General features: G+C 41.0%; 1 protein-coding gene across 3 annotated transcripts in view; it reads right to left on the minus strand.

Annotated features, from left to right (window-relative positions):
• The window catches only part of FUT8 (fucosyltransferase 8), a 99,582-nt gene extending 80,367 nt beyond the window's left edge, over positions 1–19,215 (minus strand). Inside the window, exon 1 of one of the 3 annotated variants that reach the window (XM_066551909.1) lies at positions 19,163–19,215. The gene's annotated coding sequence lies outside the window, so the exon portion shown is untranslated. The remainder of the gene's footprint in view (positions 1–19,162) is intronic. The other 2 variants (XM_066551907.1, XM_066551908.1) reach the window with 2 other exon arrangements.
• Positions 19,216–20,876: the final 1,661 nt, after the last annotated feature.

Raw genomic sequence — 20,876 nt, forward strand, 5'->3', positions numbered from 1 at the left:
TACAGAAGCGTAACATGAAAATACCTATATCAATTAGGAATACAGAAGGTTGCAGCAAGGAGGAAGAAAAAAGGAAACACTTTTCCCATCCTTTCTCCATTTGACTGGGGCAAACTGATTTAATTCTGAACACAGACACTGGACCCATATGCCAGGCCAGGACTACTTTCCCAATGCCACAGGATGAACCAGACACGTCACTCAAAATCCCACCTTTAGAGAATGCAAATTGTCTCTGCTTCAGAAGAAGATAAACTATGCACTAAGAACAGAAAAAAAATAAAAACAATAAACATTCCCTTCGGATATGGACAGGATACCAGTGGAAGATCTGAGGAACAGAATTTGAACTGAAAACTGAAAATTTTATGACAAATAACAATCATATACTTCCTTATCTGCTCTACTCTCTGAGTCCAGGATCAACCTCATCATCTTACACAGTATCCTTAGATAAATATATAAAAGATCATCTTGAGCCACTGAGTTTCTTTCTCCCCATTTCTGGGACTAAACCTCATCCTCTGATTTTCAAACAAGATTTGCTCATAAATTTATGCCTCAGATATATTTATTTTCAGATGTTTCTCTCCCATATATGCTCTCACACGCAATAAAGACGATTGTTATTTCTTCACAGGTGCTACTTGCCAAATGCTTTCTTTCTCTTTAAGAAGGCAAGTTCAGCCCAACCAGTTCTTATCCAAATGACTTGCTCTTTTCTGAGTGTGACTGTGATCAGAGCTAATGCCAATCTAAATGTAAATCAACGAATGCTTTATTGGCTGGTCCTAACAATCTGTTTTTCAAAGCTAGAAAGCAGCTGGTGTGGTTTGGAACCATGTTACTCTCACCAAGCCACATCATCTGAGAAGGAGGTAGATCAGGAGCTGGGTCATACAACAGCAATCTGCCTCTGGTGACCAGTCTGGGTCTATCCAGAGTTCTCACCAGTGCTCAAGTACGTGAATTTGCAACCTATATTTTATTTATTCAACATTTTCTATTACTCCAAACACACAAAGCTACTCCTAAGCATGATAATCCTACCTTCTCTAGTACAAGCAATCTCTGAAGCACACAGACCAGCTTTTTAGTAAAGTCACCCGCATTTTCCACTGCCAGCTCTAGAGTTTCAAGTTTCAAGAGAAGTGACTGAACCTATGGTAGGGAGAACATTGCATGAAAAGAATCTATTTTAAACAACTTAAAACATTGAAACACCACAAAACCACTTCCAACAAACAAACTAAATCAGTAAACTGGTAAAGAAAAAGAAATGGAAAATTATTCCTTCTGTAAGCCCAAGTGAGGCTCAGAACACGATTCTTCCAGTTTTAAGAGATAATGTATGTCTCTAATGAAGAAGTCAAATTTCCTTAAACAAATATGGAAAGAAAAACATCCCATGGAGACAGAAGGAAAGCTATTCTTTTTAACGTATATATTTAAAAAAATCATATAGGGTTTTCTATATACATTACATAATAGTTTGGGGTTTGGTTTTGTTGCTTTTTTTTCCTTCAGATTCCTTACTGCTAAGAGTGAAAAAAGCAGGCATATGCAAGGTACAAAGTCAAATCATCAAACTTCTACTGCCAGAGAAGCAGCTCCCAGGAATCATCTGTTTTGCAGAGAAGTGCACAGGATTCTTTCTGCAGTTCAATTTGGTATAGGAGGTTCCCCTTCAAACAAGCTTTGATTACCACTGGTTTGAGAAGGACATAGAAGTTGGTCAATGAAATTCCACTTTCAGTCAAGCCAGATCTGGGAGCATTATTCCTCAATATTCATCAAAATAAGTATAAAAGACAAAGATCTCCCCACACTTGTTTTTCTTTGTAACACAGTACTTTGCCACTTTGACCTTGTTCTAAGAGTACACCATTTTTAACAGCATAAATAACAATTAGGAACAAAACTTAGTATCATTAAGTGCTTATCCTTTAGAGAAGAAAATAAAAAAATAACTGCTTTAAGGTACAAAGGTTCTTCGTGATATTGAAATTTTGACACATAATGGCTTCTCAAGGCACAAACTCAGACCACTCTACAAAACTGATGCAGTACACAAAACAGTGCACAATCCCCGACTTCTTTCATGGACATATTAAAGGGTCAAATGAAGAATTGAATTACAAAATAACATCTCAAATATAAACACATTTTTAACCTATCCACTTGCCAGGAGGCAGGTGACTCAGAAGGTAATAAACCGATTATTGCACAGTTCTCAAGTTCTTTCCTGCTCTTCTCCTTCAAGACACAATGGCCCAACCACTTGACTCATTTCTCCCTTTTATTTACATGGCCCTAGCTGACACATCCCATTACACCTAGAAGACACATCACTATTGCTCAGCGTCTGCAGGCCTACATTTTTCACTTTACAGAATTTCCTGTATGCTAGAGTAACATTGCTAATGCATTACACTATTGCACATATGATGCAAATTTGGGGAAAATTTGGAAAAACATTTCAAGCACTGGACCTCTTTTAGTTCTCTCAAATCCAGGAAAACATATGCTTCTTTTCCCCAGAGTTCCACTTTTTCTCAGCCATGTGAAGTGCCATCTGTGCTTCCCAGCCTGGCAGGCTAAAACTCTGCTGTCATTCAAATCACCAGTGAGCAAATTAAAGGCAAAGACTGTCCTCTTTAATAAAATAACCAGACTTACAAATGGCAACCTAGATCATAGCTCCAAAGGAATGAGTGGCAAGCGCGGGTAGCTAAAGGGTCACAGGGAGGAGAAGGTGGCAAACAGTAGAATAACAATAACTCCAGAGCTTCTTTGTAAACTTCTGCTTCTAGCAAGCTAACACAAGAACTATGGGAATTAAAAAAAGGGTAGCTGGAAATCTTGGAAAGTAAACAAAAATATAACTCAACTGACACAAGACATCTCGTGAGATACTCCATCCTGTCAGAAGGCATACTTGGCTCAGGGAGGATAGATATATAGGGTGGGGCAGGAAGTCTTCTCTTGAATATCTTCAGATTAGTCTGCTCTGAAATACAGAATGCAAAAGAAGCCAAACACTCCACATAACATCAGAATGGGAAAGTTACAATGAGCAGGAAAATGTAGACCTCCTACAAATTACAAAACCAGAAAATTTAAGTGGATGAGGGAGTTGGATAGACTGTTGAGATTGTTTATTTCCTTTTTTTTTGGTTGTTGGATATAATTTGGGTTTTTTTCTAGACAGCTAGCAGAATTATTCAAAGCATCAGATTTAATATTAATGATTCACAGAGTAGACCTCTTAGGAAGCAGATCACAGATAAAACTGAGTTAACCCCTAGTTAGTAACTGGCTTAACAATTGCATTTACAAAAGTTAACCTGAAAGGTTACATCAATATATTAATGACTAAAATTTTCCCAGACACTGAAATGCAAATCATCAGGTCAGAACAAGTCCCGAAATACTTTTGATAAAGGCCAACTGCACTCTCCCAACCTCTGGGAACAATCTGAGGGTTATCACATGGCTGGGAAAACTTCCAAAGCACTGCGCACACAGCTACCTGTTTTAAGGCTGAAAGATTAACAGAAAGGACAAATCTCAATCTGTGCCAGCTGTCCTCAGTAACAGACAATGGTCCACTTTATTAGTGATGATGCAGTCAAAAGGGATTTGAAATTAAACCAGCTTAAGGAAACTAAAATTAAGTGCAGATAAAGTCTGGAAAAGTACATTAAAAAAAAGAGGAGGAAGTAGTAACTATCTTTAGAAATTCAACCAAAAGAACGAGAAAATTTAAAGGAAAGAAAATCACATAGAAAGAACACTCTGTAGACACTGGCTAATGAATGAAAATACTGGAAAAAAAGATGTCAGGAAAACCCAATTAAGAATGCTGTTAAGTGAGAATACAGTCAACATATAGAAGAAATAACAGTCTACAAGCTGAAATCTTGGCAAAACCCATTCATTTAAAATCAGGTCAAGAAACAAATATTTTTTTTAAAAAGGCTTTGAATTTGAGGGAGGAAATTTGTTCATTCAGTACAGCCTCATGTTTATTTGTTACCAGTTGCAGTAATTAGTTCAAAAGACAAAGTTCATCCTACTAAAAGACAATGTTTGACAGTCACAGGAAAAAAAAATCAGCAAGCTTCACAGAATAAAGACAGTACCATATATTTCACTGAAAAACAACTGTGATATTGAAAACACAACACAAAGGAACATGGCTGTAAGCCAATTAAAAAAAAGGTCTTATTTGTTTCTAGTTCCTATTTACATCAAAAAGCTAGAGAATCTTGCTATTAATTTGGCAGGATCATTTTAAACTGTGGAATTTAATTCACACTATCAAAGTTCTGACATAAAGCAGGTAAAGTTTTTTAAAAATTAAAAAAGTGTACACCTTACACTGCAAATACCAGCTACCCCTACAAATACCATTACTCAAGTCTTTTAATGTCAGAGATAATTTATATTGAAAGAGATGTGATCACACAAGAGAAATACCAACAGAATTATTAAAAATCCTCTACATAGGAATTGAAACAACTCATTTAGTAAATTAAAAGAAAGAAACCACATCTTCTATTGTGCCTTAGATGCCTCACCTTTTTCAGAAGGTAGAAAAAAATGAAGAAAGAAAAGGGTAAGTTCTTCAAACCTACCCACAGTGAGCACATGGTTTGATTTTGCTATGGAAATTTTACTAAGAATTCATACGTAATTTCATCTTTCCTTTAAAGCTTTTCAAACAAGAACCAAATAAAAATCATAGCACTTTATTTCAAAGTCTATCATCAATCAGCTTGAGTGATTCTGCTTTTATTAACTGACTGGTCAAGTAGCAGTGCATTAACAAGATTGTGGTCAACCTCACTGCTGTGACTCAGACCCATACCAGCAGCTGTGCAGATTTCAAAGATAGTATCAATTCTGTTCTGCTGCCACTGCTCCTCCGTGGGAAGGCTAAGAACAGATGCAAGCAGCATTCAGCAACCAGGAAGCTGAGAAAAAAAGGAACAAACAACACTGCTTCCCTTGAGAGCAGTGCAGCTTCATGTTTATCAGACATGGTAAATGTTCATGTTTGTCAGACAGGTTAATCAAAGGTAGATCTTCAAACAAATCTTCAAGCAAAGTCAAGAAAACTATCAAATTTAAGATCCTTGGAATTAGGATCAAAGAAGTGGTCAGGGATTTTCAACAATAAAATCTGAAAGACCTTTCTGCAATGTCTGTTAATGAAGAAAGTGCCTGATAATGAAGAAAGCTGAAAATCTGTATTAAATATAATTCCATCAGTATTAATATTATACAGAAAACCCATGTAATTTATATCATTCAGTGCAGCAGAAAATGCCTTTGAATATATTCCTTGATACTACACACCAAGTTTTACAGAACTTAAATGTTAGGGGAAAAAAACGTACTAATACTAGAGTACATTTCATTTCAGAGAGATTTCAGGTCTTTTAATTTGCTGGTATTTGAAAAATTTTTGACATCTTTTCCTTGAGCAGGCTTCACCACAAACAGAGTAAAGCAGTGTGATATTAAGAGCCTATTCCTTCAAACGTACACTTCAATGTTCCTCCTGAAGTGGTTGTTATTTCCCTGTCTCCCACTTTTACTATCAACTAGCCAATCTTGTATAACTTTCTCACTCCTCTCATGCTTAATTTATGAAGAAAATATTTAGCAAATTATACATATGTCCTTCCTACTTAGGGATAAAAAGCAAAAAAGTTACATGTTGATTTTCAACCAAGTTGAATTTCATCTTTTTTTCTCTTTCAGTTTATAAGGTATGAGGGAGAGCAGACAGACACAGGAACAAATTTACTGTGGGTTAAAGGCTCCACAAAAAAGTGCTTCATTCATACCCAAAGCAAGAACACATTGGTAGTAAGTTAGGTTTCCTTACAATACCCAATGCCTGTGGTAAAAGCCACCCTATCTAACCAGCATAATCTGGTATAATTATATATTTTTGTATATACCTCCATCTATATGCATATAATATGGATAAGTTTAATCTATACTATACATATAACCCAGTTTTCAAACAGCAAAGAACTTTATAAATTGTCCTGAGCATCACTTCTGTTTCCCTTTGAACAGCTGCTTCATTTAACCATAGATCACCCTTTCCCATCAGTCAAGGGATGCTGGCAGACACCAAGCCAAGAAAACAAGGCAATACTCAAACACCAAGAGATACAGAATTATGAAAATGGGGTTTCTGCTAAATCCTGATCCCAGTAACAGGACAGTAGGAAAAGAAAAGGGAGTATATGGATGAACTCTGGGGAACATGAAGTAAAATACATTGAGACAACATTACAAAAACCTATATGTAATCTTAAGCCTGATATCCAAGCAAAATTTGTAGCAGCTTTCACTGTACATTTAGTTTTACAGAGACACAGTTTGACATCAGTGCTGTCCATCAGTGAACTCATTAGAGAGCCTGCTGGATAAAGAAGGACAAACTTGTCACTACATTTCATACATTTCCATCAGGAAATAGTCTAAAGCTGAGAAAGTACAAGATAAAAGACAGATGAGAGACAAAATTGTTGAAGCTCAAAATGCACCCTCAAGTACTGACTCTGCCTTCTAAATAACTTTACTAACACATACTATATGTGCTGTCACCAATTACACATATGTAATTAGTGCAATTAAGAGGAGACAGACACCTGTAATAGTACAAGTGTCATTAGAAATCAGTTCAAATGACAATATTCCATTTTGGTTTACCATTGTTTATTCTTATATACTGTCACACTCAATTTTTTTATGTTAGTACATACTAACTGCACATCTGGGACTATCTACCTTCAAAATAACAGTAAGTCTTCACACAGCATGTCCAAGCACAGCTGAAGAATTCTCAGATGGAAATCCACAGTTCACAGCATTTTTTTACCTACAATCACATTTGACCTAACATAAGAATAAAAAAAAGCCATAATAGAGCCCTGAGCTCTAGATACAATTCAACACCAGGTGATGGCAGTTAATAAACACCATATTAATAAAATATTTTCAAGCAAAAACCAAGAAAATAACTGTCCAAAGGAGCACTCCAAATGCTTCCATTTCCCAGTACTAATGATTTCAAAAAGAACAGTTAAAACTATAACCTTTTTTGATAAGGTATGCTTAAACCAGATAAATAATCAATTTCATTGTGGTTGCTTCTGCCAGGGACAGTAAGAAGTTAAGTACTACTGTAGAAGACTTCAAGAGAAAAGCCACTAACAAAGGTTAGCAATCTAAAGATTTCCTATTTGCTTATGACTTCAAGGTCTTGCATAACAAATGGCACAGAGAACATTAGGTACACAAGCAGGTTTTTACTGTCTTAGAAGTCAGATTACAGTAAACCCCTTTAAGAAACAAAAACCTGGCTAAATATATTTGACTTACAGTTGCCAGTGAGTTTTACCCACTATTTACAAACTTCTCTGCAAGAAACGATTTTCAGGAACACCGAAGTTGCACCTTTGCTGTCTAACACAGTATGACCATATTGTAGCATTTCACATCAGTGTCACAAAGAAATATACTTAAATGAAAATTTAGGAACTGTGAAAAACAGTTTCTGTATTTGTACTTGCTATATAAACATGAAGAAATTCAAAAGGCCTGACTCAGCGTGAAAGCCATTCAGAATCTGCATGCACCTTCAAAATAGCACTGTGAAATATGCTTACTATTTTTCCACTTATTTCTAAATATAACCATGTAATTGATACCCTGGTTAACATTTCTGATGGGACACTAAAATATTACCTCCATTTACTAGCTCAGACTTTTGAAAGCATAAAAAGTTAGTCTATAAAAAAGTTAGTCTCTAAGTCTATAAAATCTAAAGCCCAAGATTAGCCATTTCATTTTCTAAACAATCTATAGCAAAACACCTCTCCTATGAGGAAAGACTGACAGAATTGTGATTGTTCAGCCTGAAAAAGAGAAGGCTTCAGGGTAACCTAAATGCTGCCTTCCAGTACCTGAAGGGAGTCTAGTGAAAGGTATCCCTGCCCATGGCAGGGGGGGGTGGAGCTGAATGATCTTTAAGGTCTGTTCCTACACAAACCCTTCTATGACTCCATGACATTCAGGATATCATACCAATGCCTTAATCAGCATGGCATGACTTGAAAACACCTGAAAATCTGTACCACAGTCCACTTTATGCTCCTCTTCCAAATCTCTCCTCTAAGAAAAGGGCTCTCCACTGCAGAAAGCAGGATGTTAGGTAAGCAAGAGAAAACCTGGAATCAGACAGGCCAAGGTACTACAAAAGACATCCCCAAAGTTAACAAATATAAAAGGACCACTCAAAGATCAGGTGGGGGGGAGGGGGGGGGAATCAATGTCACATCAGCAAAAACTGCAGCTCAAAAGGACTTAGATTTAATCTTTTTCTAATGATGTCCACTTGACATTAAAAGTTGGATAAAAGGGGATTTTAACCACAGGTGAAACCTGTGACTGTGAACAAACCAACACTGGAGACATGCATGCAGTTAACCAATCCACTCAGCCAGCATACAAACATGTCAGTTCCCCTTCCATTCTTGTGAAGAATGAGCAAGCCCACCCCAAATAGCCACAGCACCTAAACTGCAAGCCTGAGACCAATACAGTTGAAATAGTAAATGTACTCACAATCTACATAAGAACATGTGCCACAAAAGGCACAGTCTTGGAAGTCTGAACTGAAAATAAGTTGGTCACAAAACTGTGACTGTCTCTTCAAAGCCAGGACAGCAGGATCTTATCTGCTGCAGGACGTCAAGACACAGTGGATTTGGAAGAAAAAATCAATGCTCTGTAAAACAGTATTTCAAACTCATTCTTCAGAAAGTGTAGCGTCAAAACATCTCTGGTGAAGAGATGCCAGCATACCCTGTTACATCTCAACACATGGTTTTATGACCCTGTGCCAGATTTCAGTCCTTGGGATATTTCCTATTCTTGTTCCAACAGCTTGAAGCACCTAGATGTGTTCAGCCTAAGGATAAACTTTGAGTGACTTTGTGCACACATACAGAAGGGTCTTAAGAACAAGCAACTGAGCACAGACCATGTTCTCTCAGCTCTTCTGTAGACACAGAATCTGCAGAATTATTAACATTACCTATGCATGATTCTGCAGTATGTTGTACGGGAAAATCAAACAAGCATTTTAAATTATGCTGATCTCTCCGTATCTCATATGTATGCCTGGCTCCTTGAGAGACAAACATTTCTGTGCTCTACTTATATTGAATTCCTCATCTGTAAGAGCACTATCTGTTGTAATTAAGTGAAGAAGGATAAAAGGGCTTTCTCACATGCATTACAAGGATCCTGCGCCACTGAAAAAATAGTTACATCAGAAAAAGAACATTAACAACCTGCTAGGGGACATCCCCTGCTCCCTAGGAAGTACACAAAGCATATATCTGCAGAATTTGAAAAAATTGTCATAGGGTGTAATGTAAGCTGCCATATCACCAAAATTGCCATCCATCTTTACAGCCTGGCAGAGCAAACTTCAGAGTATTGATACCTAGTCCAGCACCACCTCATTGATGTTAAAAGCTAAAAACCATTGCAAAGAGAATGTCTAGCAGTTCAATCCAAAATCCAGACTGCTGAGTAGGCATCAGCAATGAAGAATAACTCAAGGAGAACATCTTTCAATGCCACTGAATGCCTCCAGTGGGCCACGTGAGGAAGAAGGTGTAATTCATGCTGTCCTAGCTGCTATAACTTAAAAACACCCCAAGCAATAGACACATCAAAAAGTCAGATGCTGTACTGTTAAAAAACAAATCCCAAGATAACTGTGAAACAGATTTAGTTATTGAAGAGAAATGTGAAGACATGCATTGAGAAGACTGTAAACTGTGAACAAGTCATTCTAAACCCCAGACTACAGAAAAGGGAAGGGCAGAGGCTATCTAACCTTCAAAAAAATACTGAGACATGGCACAATACCACAAAGGTGTCCTAGTGAAACTCTCAAAAGTAAGGAAAACATTTCTGTTTAAGTTTTTCTCCTGTATATTCAAATCTTGCCCTAAATAAGAAACAAATGCTTGCCTAGACAGCTGAGAGAAACCAAAGACATAGGTGCCCTGCCATGAATCGTTTTATACAACTAGGGCTGGGAGAAAATCAAAAAGGGGGTGGGGGAAGAGAGTATTCATCAACACATTACAGCCACATTAGATCACTGTATCCTTGAGGGGGAACAGTTTTTGCTATTGCTGTGTGAGCACTGATTGTCAAACAAACAAAGTTGTTTAGCAAGCACCCAAAAGGAGAAAAAAATATCAGCTAAGTACAGCATATCAGGTGTACTACACATTTTATCATCATAAATAGAGGCACAGAGCTAAAGGTTCCAGGCAGTCTGAAAGCTCACATTCTGAACTTGGTCAACAGGATTTTTCCTTAGAGGCAAAGGGTTTTAAGAAGAAATTTTTGTAATTGAATACATTAATAATTTAAACAAATATTTTTATGACATGTTTTAGAAACTCTTCAATAAATAGCATATTGGATAAATACTTTAATATTTTTTACATCAATTAAAAAAAACCTTCAAAAAATAAATTCCAAAAAGCTTAACAAATATATCAGTACCCCTACAACCTTTGAAAAGTTACTGTGTGACTGTGCAAACAAACTATGGTGAAGTACAACAAAAGTAATATAACAAACTAAAGATGAACTTTGGGAGGTTATTGGAAGAGAATTCCTACTGCTCTTTTACAAAACCTTTTGTAAGAGCAATGCTTTGAAGAAAGAGTTTAATTCACAGCAAGTCAAAATTGATGTCCATAAGATATTCACAGCAATGTTCCACAAGCTTCTAAAGAGTCTGTGGCATACAGAATTAATAATGTCATGGTGATATTTATTGCTATTAACTGCCTCACAAAAGAAATTCTCTAACATTACAGAAAATTATTCATCATACTGTAAGATTATGAAGCAAACATATAATGAAAGCACTCTCCTAAAAAGCATTTACATTCAGAGTATTGCTACCACAAAGCAATTGTAAAAGCACAAACTTCATCAAGCTTTAGAATGACCAACAGATGAAGTATTTTTACAAAGTGATATATTCTGAAAATAAATTATGCACATTATGCTTATAAATATCTAATATTTGAAGGAACTAAATACAATCATTGATTCATGGAAACTACGCTTTGCTACAGAAATCACCATTTGTTTTAGGGAAGATATGTAAAGAGGACAGGTTAGCAAATACCAATGAAGAGGCAAAAACCTCAGAAAAAGATCATTCCTCATATAACATCTCATACTCAGATAACAAAAAAGAAAAATAAATTTTAACTATACATGTACACCCAGCCTGTTATTTCATAGTAATTCTCTGCAACAGGCAAGTCTTCTGATTTGAAGACTTTTAGCCAAAAGTCTTCCAAAACAGTTACTGGGCTCTTTGCATCTTAGGACTACTTCTCTTCCTTTATTTATTCCTCACCCTGAAAATGTGGCAAGGGAGGGAGAAAAGAGCAGGAAGAAGAAATAATCATCTGAGGGATCTAGTATACAATATTTGGGGGGGCGGGGGAAGGGGGGTGGAAATCAGAATTGATTGCATCTGATTTAACAGGCTGTCAGAAAATCATCACCTTGAAATGATGCATTATGAGCTACATAATATGAATATACATACATATCATGACAAACAACCAAGAGAGATCACCAATTTTTAAGGCTGACAGATACTTCCTTATAAAAGAATAATTTTTTAGTTTAAGTTGCCAAAAGCTTTTCAAGATGACCCATTCTGTTCCAGGTGTCCATGCCTAAGCTGGTTCAAAGTTTACATGGTATGCAAAACATATTTTTCCTCCTTCCAAGGAAAGCTACATAAAAATACACTTTTGCCTCATTACAAAAGGTTTTCTTCAAAAGGTTTAATCACTCATATGCTTTACGCTCTACATGCATCTTTCTAAGAGTCAGTGAAATGCTTTCCCTGACATACAAGTGATGCTTTTGTCAAGCTCACTGTAATGTTACTGTTACTGATTTTGTTTTGATATGTTGCAGCTGAGCCACCTACATATTCTGTCTGTACTTATTCCATTCCTGTAACACTTCTGGGAACTAAAGATCCACAGGATAACATAGCTTAGAAGGGACCTTCACATGTCCCTCAGTCCAATCTCCTACTCGAAGTCAGATATAAGAATGGGTTGCTCAGCTTTCCTATTTGGGTCCTGAAAACCTTTAAGACAGAAGCTACACACTTCTCAGGGCAACCTCCTACACAGCTTCAATATTCCCCACGGAAAGAGTTTTTCTTTATATCAAGCCTGAACCTTCTGTGTTTCAATTGATGAACACCATCTCATGTCCTCACCCCACAAATCTCAGTAAAAGAGCCTGACTCCATCTTCTTGGTGATGTCCTCAAAAAAAACCCAGTATGTTGTTTTTTGATCCCACTGAGATCATCTGTTTCTCCAGCTGAAAAAACCCATCTCTCTCAGCCTCTCCTCACAGGATGAGTGTTCCAGTTCCCTAATCATCTTCGTAGTCCTCCACCAATTTCACTTTTACTTATCAATGTCTTTCCTGTATTGAGAGTCCCAAAACAGGGCACAGCACTCTAGATGCAGTCTCATGAGCACCAAGTAGAGAGCAATAACCACTTCCCTCCATCTGCTGGCTATATTCCTTCTCATAGAATCCAGGATGTTGCTGCCCTTCATTTTTTTAGGCTGAGAGAGCCAGGCTTGTGGAGAATGAGAGGAAAAGGGAGAGGAAAAGGAGAGAAGGCTCCTGTGAAACCTTAGAGCACTTTCCAGTACCTAAAGGGGGTCTACATGACAGCTGGAGAGACACTTCTGACAAGGGCATGCAGTGATAGGGCAAGGCGGAATCGCCTTCAGCTGAAAGAGGGAAAGTTTAGATAAGACACTAGGAAGAAATTTTTTACTGTGAAAATGGTGGAACTCTGGACCAGATTGCCCAGCAAGGTTGTGGATACCCCATCCCTGGAAGTGTACAAAGCCAGGGTGGATGGGGCTCTGAGCAACCTGGTCTAGTGGAAGGTGTCCCTGCCCGTGGTGGGGGGTTGGAATTGGACGATCTTTTATGTCCTTTTGTATAGGGTGTGACTGAGATAGAGTTCATTTTTTTTTCCCTTTTCCATAGTAGCCCTCAGTGCTTTACATTGGTAGCTGGGAACCCCTCCATGATTCTGCAGGGGCATGCTGCTGCTGATCCATGGGCAGAGTGCTGTCTGCCAAGACCCCAGGTTTCTCCAACAGAGCTGCTTTCCAGCCTGTCAGTCCCCAGCCTGTATCACTGCAAGGTGCTCCTGTTTCACCAGTGTAGGACTCTGCAGCTGTTCTTGAATAAAGCTCCAGATGGGCCTTGTGTTCACAGCGACAAAGTCCCCCCTGAATAGCAGCCCCATCATCAAGCACAACTATCTCCCCCCAGTTTGGTGTCATCTGCAAGCACAAGAGCACACTTTGTCACTATTCAGCACAAACCCCTGCAGTACCCCTCTTGTTACCAACCTCCCTATATGACACACTAAGCACTTCTTTCTGAATCTATCCATCCAGTCTTTTTTGTATCTCCTAGTTCTCCAGCAATCTGTTCTGTCCAAATCTGGATACAAGAATATCAGTGGAGATTGAGTTGAAAATCTTGCTGAAGTCCAGGAAAATTAAATCCACTGTTCTTACCTCTTCCAAATATTCAGTCAGCTTACCATAGAAGGCAATCTGCCTTGTCATGCATGATTTACCTTTGACAAATCCATGTTTATTGCTCCCATTCACTTCCTTCTTGTGACCAGAAATGTGTTCCAAGAAAACCCATGTCCCTATTTTCCCAGGGACAAAAAGGAAGCTACTCAGTTTGTAGTTCTTTGGGCTGTATTTTGGCCTTTTCTGGAGGGTGCAACATATGCATTTGTTCAGCCATTGAGAGGGTTGCCTGGTATCCAAGATGCTTCAGAGATGCTAGGGAAGGACCTTGCTGTGACACTGGCCAGCTCTATCAACCTTCACTGGCACAGTCCTTTAGGCCCCATGCACTAGTAGGATTTGAGTCATCTCAATAATCCCCAGCTGAATCCTCAGCCACTGCTGGCAGCTGCTCTCCTGATAAGCACAAGGCCTGGGAGACCTTGCTGGTGATGCTCACTAAGGAACAGAAGGATCAGGGTACCCCAGCCTTATCTGGATCCACTGTCACTGTGACACATCACATTCCAAAAGAAGCTTGTATTTTACTTGTCCAGCTTTTCACTACTCAAGTACTAGAATGTTAAGTTGGACTGTTCCATTCCCCCAAAACTCTTCTTGCTGCCCTTGATCTCCCTCCTAAGCATCATCTCTAGGTGAGCATTGGCTCTCTTGATGTCATCCCTACATACCAGGACAATTTTTCTAAATTTTTCCTTTGTAGCCTGTCCCAGCTGCCCCTGTTGGTATATCCCATTTTTGTACTGTAGCTCAGACATGAGTTCCCCACAAAGTCTTGATAGGCCTGCTTGCTTTCCCAACTATCAGGATGGATCACTGGCATCTAAATTTATTCTCAGTGATACCCCTGCTGGATCCAACAAGTATGAAAACATAAACTATCCATGTAAACAAAAGGAAAAGAGAGGAACCAATAAAATTTGACTAAAGAAAGAACTGCAATGTGGGAAAAAGCTGATACAGTTGACACAATGAACACAATCTTGAGTTTGAGATACAGACCAAGTCTGAGACGGCTGGGAAGACAGGCATGAAAAGAAAAAAACAAATTCAGATGAGGGAAGCCAGGAAGAATGAAGCAAAAATTTGAAGGGGGAAAACTACAGAATACAGAACTACAGGAGCCAGTGGAAATGCACAACACAGAGAGGAGAGATCCTTTTTATGACAGAAAACTGGATGTGAAACTGAGGATAGTGGACAGAAACCTGAGACAGCAGACAGGACTGTGAAAGGATTCAAACAGTGAAAGAAACTCAGATAAATAACTTATTAGTTAGAACCTCTATGCACACTGGATAGTACTGGATGCCAGATAAGAAGCCCTTTAGCAAGAAACAAACTGTTTACATGGGGAAAATAGAATTGTGATAAAAATTTCAGGATAGGGCAAAGAAGATTGGGACAGGGATATCACAGAAGGAATAAGCAGAAAAATCAGCATCCAACAGAATATATTCACTCCCAGAGCCTGGAATAGAGCCCAAGATTCCAGAATTTCATCTATACTTTCAAACACTTCAGAATCTCAGAAAACCATACATAGACAACATCATTTGGAGTACAGCTGAATAACAAATTACTAGAATCACATTCCCAGCTAGCTCAAGTGGCACAAGTTGCACGGCAAAATAGACAAATTTCAGCATTTTTAGAGACTTACAGGCGTATTAGTCATATGTGCAATCCCACAGGACAGAGGGTTTCCTCCTGTCTATCAGGTTTGCTGACTTTTTTTTTAAATCTAGAATGTCGAACATTTTGGTTATGTGCAAAGAATTTCATGGAGTTTTAAACAGCTGACTATCAAAAACCTACCCATCGGTTAAAAAAATATATATAGTCACATCACAAAAATTAAAGGTTATTTGATCTTGTTCTCTGTGCCCTTGTGCTCAAGGTCCTCCTGCTGTGTTACTGAACAACGTGTTAGAAAAACAATAAACAACAAGATTATATTATATAGGGACCTTGCCATATGCACTGCAAATGTTGGCAAGTGTGTTGTTAATAAGACAGGTATTGTAGAAAAAGTGAGGGAATTAATACTGTCCTGGATTTTTTTTTCTTCTTTCTTGCACACAAATCATCTTTAAAAGAAAAAAATATATCAAAACCCCCCGACAAACTTTTAATGAGCAATCCACTCTTCATCAAAATAATGGACTTAGTACCTTGGGGTTAACACTGCAACAGAGCTAAGTATTTATCCCTGCAGTCTAAATCAACACACGCCATACTACAAATCAAGCAATGAGGTCTTTCCTAGATGTGCATTCATGGATCCCTGTTGAGGGGTTTATTAAAAACAAGTAAAAAAAAGCCAGATTATTGTTAGTAAATTAGACCTTTATGGGAAAACAACTTAGAATACATAAATCATTAAAACACTGATAGATTATTTTGAAAAATCATATCATAAAGTTCCTAAATTGGATATTCAACACAAAGGAATACATAATATATCTCAGGAGACTTATGTGAAAATATTACTAGTGAAACATGCAGGCACTAGAGACTGAAGGTAATGAAACAGCAAAAGAGGAAATTAAGAAAGTACAATATGAACAGCACATAAAAAAATATTCAGGCCACACATTATTTGATACCAAGAAAAAGGATTCAGTATGGCACACTGAACACCATCTATGCCATTCTACGCTATAAACTGAAAGCAACATTGTAGGGAAAAACATAAAATTTAACCCTACATTTATAGGCCACATTACATTTCTTACAAGAATCTCTGATTCTGCCATTTCATGATGTGTAAGAGCTTAATCTTGCAACTTCAAAGTTCTTTGGATACAGTTTTTGTTGCACAACAGCAAAATACATACTCTATTTCCCAGAAAAAAATCACACATCACTTCACTTTCAGATTATTTTCATCATACAAGAGATGCATATTAATGCAATCATACATAGCATGCATCATCTATATTTGTTTTCCTTAATGTATTAGAAGCATATTCTATGACCAGACAACAAGATTTAATTCAGTTTTGCTTTGACACTAGCTCCCCCTCCAGACCAGTCTAAGATTATAGTCATGACTTTTTACTTTAATTTTGACTGCAACAAGATATAAATACTCAAATCCAAACCTTCTTCTTCTTTATCCATTGAAATGACAATGAACAGACTGATTTGATAAACTATAAATAAAATTATCATTTATTATTTTTAACTGCATACATTCCAAGCCTGGGAAAATAATTTGGTTTAGAAAAGATCTGACAGATAAAGCACCTATTCCATACAGCCACACAAAGACAGAAATGGATCAAAAAAACAATTTCTACAATATGAATGGTGTGCAATATTTGTAATATATAAGCATTCAATTATACAATCAAGTCTCTATTTGAAGTTGCAATAAAGTGATCATAAACCACAGATGTCAAACCAAAGGGATGCCCCTATGTGGTTTAGTGCAGCCTTTACCAATTCACTTAAGGTGAAGTAGCTCTATTTCTACTCCAGCATGTATAGCTAACATATTTTTTTCTTGTATTTCCTAGAACTACTGTACTTTCAGTTGTTCAGCTAACTAAACCACCAAAATTTTAAACAAATGAAGACAATGGGCTAAAAGGAAAAGAAAGCTACAACTCCCAACTGACCTTCTTGTTGTCAAATGTCCTGGCAGCTACATCACTGAAAGAGTGAATTTGCCTGATTAAACACTCCAAGTTGATTCCTGCCCTTCTCTCATTGTTGAACTTTTTGCTCAGAAAATATGGGTAATTAATTGTACTTCCAACTTTGAAAAAGGTTGTCTTATTACATGTAGTTGGGAAAATATGCAAACTTTGCAATATGCTAGTGTGCCTGCTTAAGGTAAATATTCATATAAAACCCTAACAAGCATCACTAAAAATCTGGCAGTAAGCATACCTGCAATAACCGGAGAAACAGATGCTACTGGAAATACATCAAAGCAGAGTCACCAACTCCCCATAACCAGTTTTCTTTAATAATGAAAGGAATTGTAACAGTCATCTGTAAAAGCACCCCAAGCACCAGCAGCACAGGCAAGTTGGCCACTTATTTGCTTTTGCAGTTCAGACTTCTCTGAAGTTTTTGATGACTTGCAGGGGAAAATTACTTGGAAAAATAAATAAGATTAATACTACAAAATCAAGAAACCTTTTCACACTCACTCTTTCTGAAGTATTTACACCAGTAACTTTCAGGCCTAGACATAAAGATCCTGTACTTGGGGACAGAAAGAGTATGTGTGTGTGTATGTAGACATGTATACTGAAACATACAATTTTCAGCTGATGCGTATGTTTCAGTGTACAAACACACATACACAGAACAAGAGGTGCCAAGTGCTAATAGAAGATCGCAGATAAAGTACACGACTGTTCTGAGCACAGGGTTGTTCGCCACATCCATGTACACACAGCATGTGCATCATGTGTGCGTTGAGGGCGCAAGGACAGCAGGTACTGCCCCGAGGAAGTTACAGTCTTCAACAAGCAATTTTACAGCTCATGCCTTTGCCCTTAGGCTTCTTGGTACACTCCGCACCACAGCACTATAGTTTCTGCCTCTTGTACCCTCAACCAGGAGCTTCTGAAAGCAGAGAGTCACAGCCTGGTCTTTGCAGTGCATCAAGAACACACTGCGCGCACTACTTGCACACACGTGTGAAAGACCTGAGCATAATCAAGCACTAACTCGCCTAAGGCTAAATCGCCAGAGCCTTACCAGTAACAGGATCCACGACCAAAACCAATTGTGTCGAAATACAGGAAAGGTCGCCGTGGGAAAAGCCCCAGGCAACAACCGAAGGCTCTGTACCCGTGTCAGGCAAGCACTTCCTCGAGGAACCAGGCGGCCCCAAAGCGTGAGGTCCGTCCTCACAGCCCACGTTCACCGTGTATTCCTCCCTGCCAAAAGCAGGCGTCCCCTCGGGCGGCCGCAGTTCCCGGGACAAGGAAAGTTGGAGGCCGCCCCCCGCGCCCTGCGGCCGCGGCGCACGGGACGGCGGCAGCCGCGCTCCGCGCTGCGGGAACCCCGCTGTCCGCGCCGCGCCCGGGGCTCGCACGCATCTCCCTCCCGGGCCCGGCCCGGCCCCGCCGCTCACGGTGATGCCCCGGCCGCTCGCCGAGCCCCGGCCTCCCCTTCCTCCGCCGCGCTCTCCGGCGGCCTCAGGCCCCAGCAGCGACCCTCAGGTGAGGGAGCCTACGGGGACCCCGGCACACGGCAGGGACCGGCCCCCTCCCCGCCATCACCACCCCGGCGGCGGCGACAGTGGTTGCTGAGCAGCGCCCGAGTCGCAAAAGCGGCGGCGCCAGGCCCGGGGGAGAGATGGGGAGCGCTCGCCGGAGCAGCCCGGTCTCGCCTCGGTACCCGCTTCCCTGCCGCCGCGGCTGCCGCTCAGCCCCCGCATCCCCTTACCAGAGTGCCGGCGCCGCCGGCGGAGCCCGCGCTGCCGCTGCCACGGGTGCCGGGCGGGGGGGCGTCGGAGCTGGCGGGCGGGGAGCGGCGGGAGCAGACGGAAGCAGGAACCCGTCGGCGGCGGAGCGGAGCCGGCGGGGATGGGGCGCGGGGCGCGGGCAGGGCGCGCGCCGAGGGCGGGGAGCGGCGCGCGGGAGCCGTGACAGCGGCGCACGGCCCGGGCAGCGCGCGCCCCCGCGAGCGCGGTAGGAAGAGCCGCGCCGCGGGCGCGCGCCTGCCGGGGGAAGCAGCCTATGGGAGCGCGAGCCGGGCCCCGGTGCCGCGGGAGCGCCCCCGTCACGGAGCGACGGAGCGCGCATGCGCGCCCCGGACCTTCCAGCGCCGCCGCTGCCCCCGCCCCGCCGCCTCCTCCCGCGCGCCCCCGCCCCGGGAGCGGCCGGGACGGGCGGGACGGGCTCGGCAGCGTCCCCGCATCGCTGTGCGGGGCTGTCCCCGCCGCGCGGGGGACCGCGGGGCGGCCGGCGGCGAGAGCCCGGGGAGCGGCCGCGTTTACCCCGGCGATGGGCGTGAGCGCGGAGCAGCAGCGCCCGCTGAGCGCCGCCGCGGCGCTCCTGCCTCCCGCGAGGGAGCGCGGCGGAGACCGGGCGCGGGGGCGGCGTTCCAGGGCACCCCTGAAATGCCGCTTGATCCCTCCGGGAAGGCGTCCCTGCCCCGCACGGCTCTGTCCCCGGCAGCGATGCCGACCCGCGGGCAGGGCCGCCCGCAGCCCCAGGTGCTGCCCGCAACAGGCTGGTCCCGCCCGCAGCGCCAGCGCATCCTGCCCGGGAACAGACTTAGTGGTTTTAATGCAAAGATCCCTAGAAAAGACAGAAATCTCACGAAATTTTCTATTATGAGAGAAAAAGGAGTGCTCTGTGTCTGCTGGGTAACAGCAGGACTAGAGAGAGGCCCGCTCTCGTCCAAGCATCCTTGACTGTTCCGCCTTTGTGGCTTACAGAACTTTCCCAAAAGTGCACTTAAACGAGTGAACTCGGATGGATGCGGAATTTTAGCTATAGTATCCTAAAGATTCATCTGGGGAAGCTATGTACATATTATAAGTTTGCAACGTGCACCGGTAATGTTTCAGTGTGCTTGGGAGACGAAATGGCGGAGATGGGAAGGGAGCATGTGAAGTAGAAATTGTAATAGGAGTATGTTCGAAGATACTGTGATTTCGGTTAAAGCCAGAGCTGGTAAGGATGGATACTTTGTAACTATCACATCCTTTTTGCGCCCCTCCCAGAGCTTAGAAGAGCTGTCCTGCATATTGGTGTTCTGTCCTATATTCCTTCACACTTGTCTTCCCTGGTTTATTTCACTAGCCCTCTTGTTGGTTTTTGGTTTTGTTGGTTTTTGTTTTGTTGGGGTTTTTTTCCCCAGAAGTTGTAAACATTCACAAATGAGCTTGTAAGGTGTGAGACATTCTGCCAGTGTCTGTTGTTTTTTTCTCTCTTGACTTCATACGTTCTGGATCAGCTGCGTGCTAACATGGCGCTTGGGGCACAACCACCACCAGCATTGTCTGGGGGATGCCAAGAAGAGTTACAATATTCTGTGCCCATAGCAACCTTCCAGAGAGATCTGGAAATGCAGAAATAATTAATATATCTTTTTTCCCTAAGGTTTTGATTCCTAACTGACAATAATAGAGATTAGTTGAGAAATTGAGACG

The sequence above is a fragment of the Molothrus aeneus genome, chromosome 6 (genome assembly GCF_037042795.1).
Source record: "Molothrus aeneus isolate 106 chromosome 6, BPBGC_Maene_1.0, whole genome shotgun sequence".
NCBI classification, from domain to species: Eukaryota; Metazoa; Chordata; class Aves; order Passeriformes; family Icteridae; genus Molothrus; species Molothrus aeneus.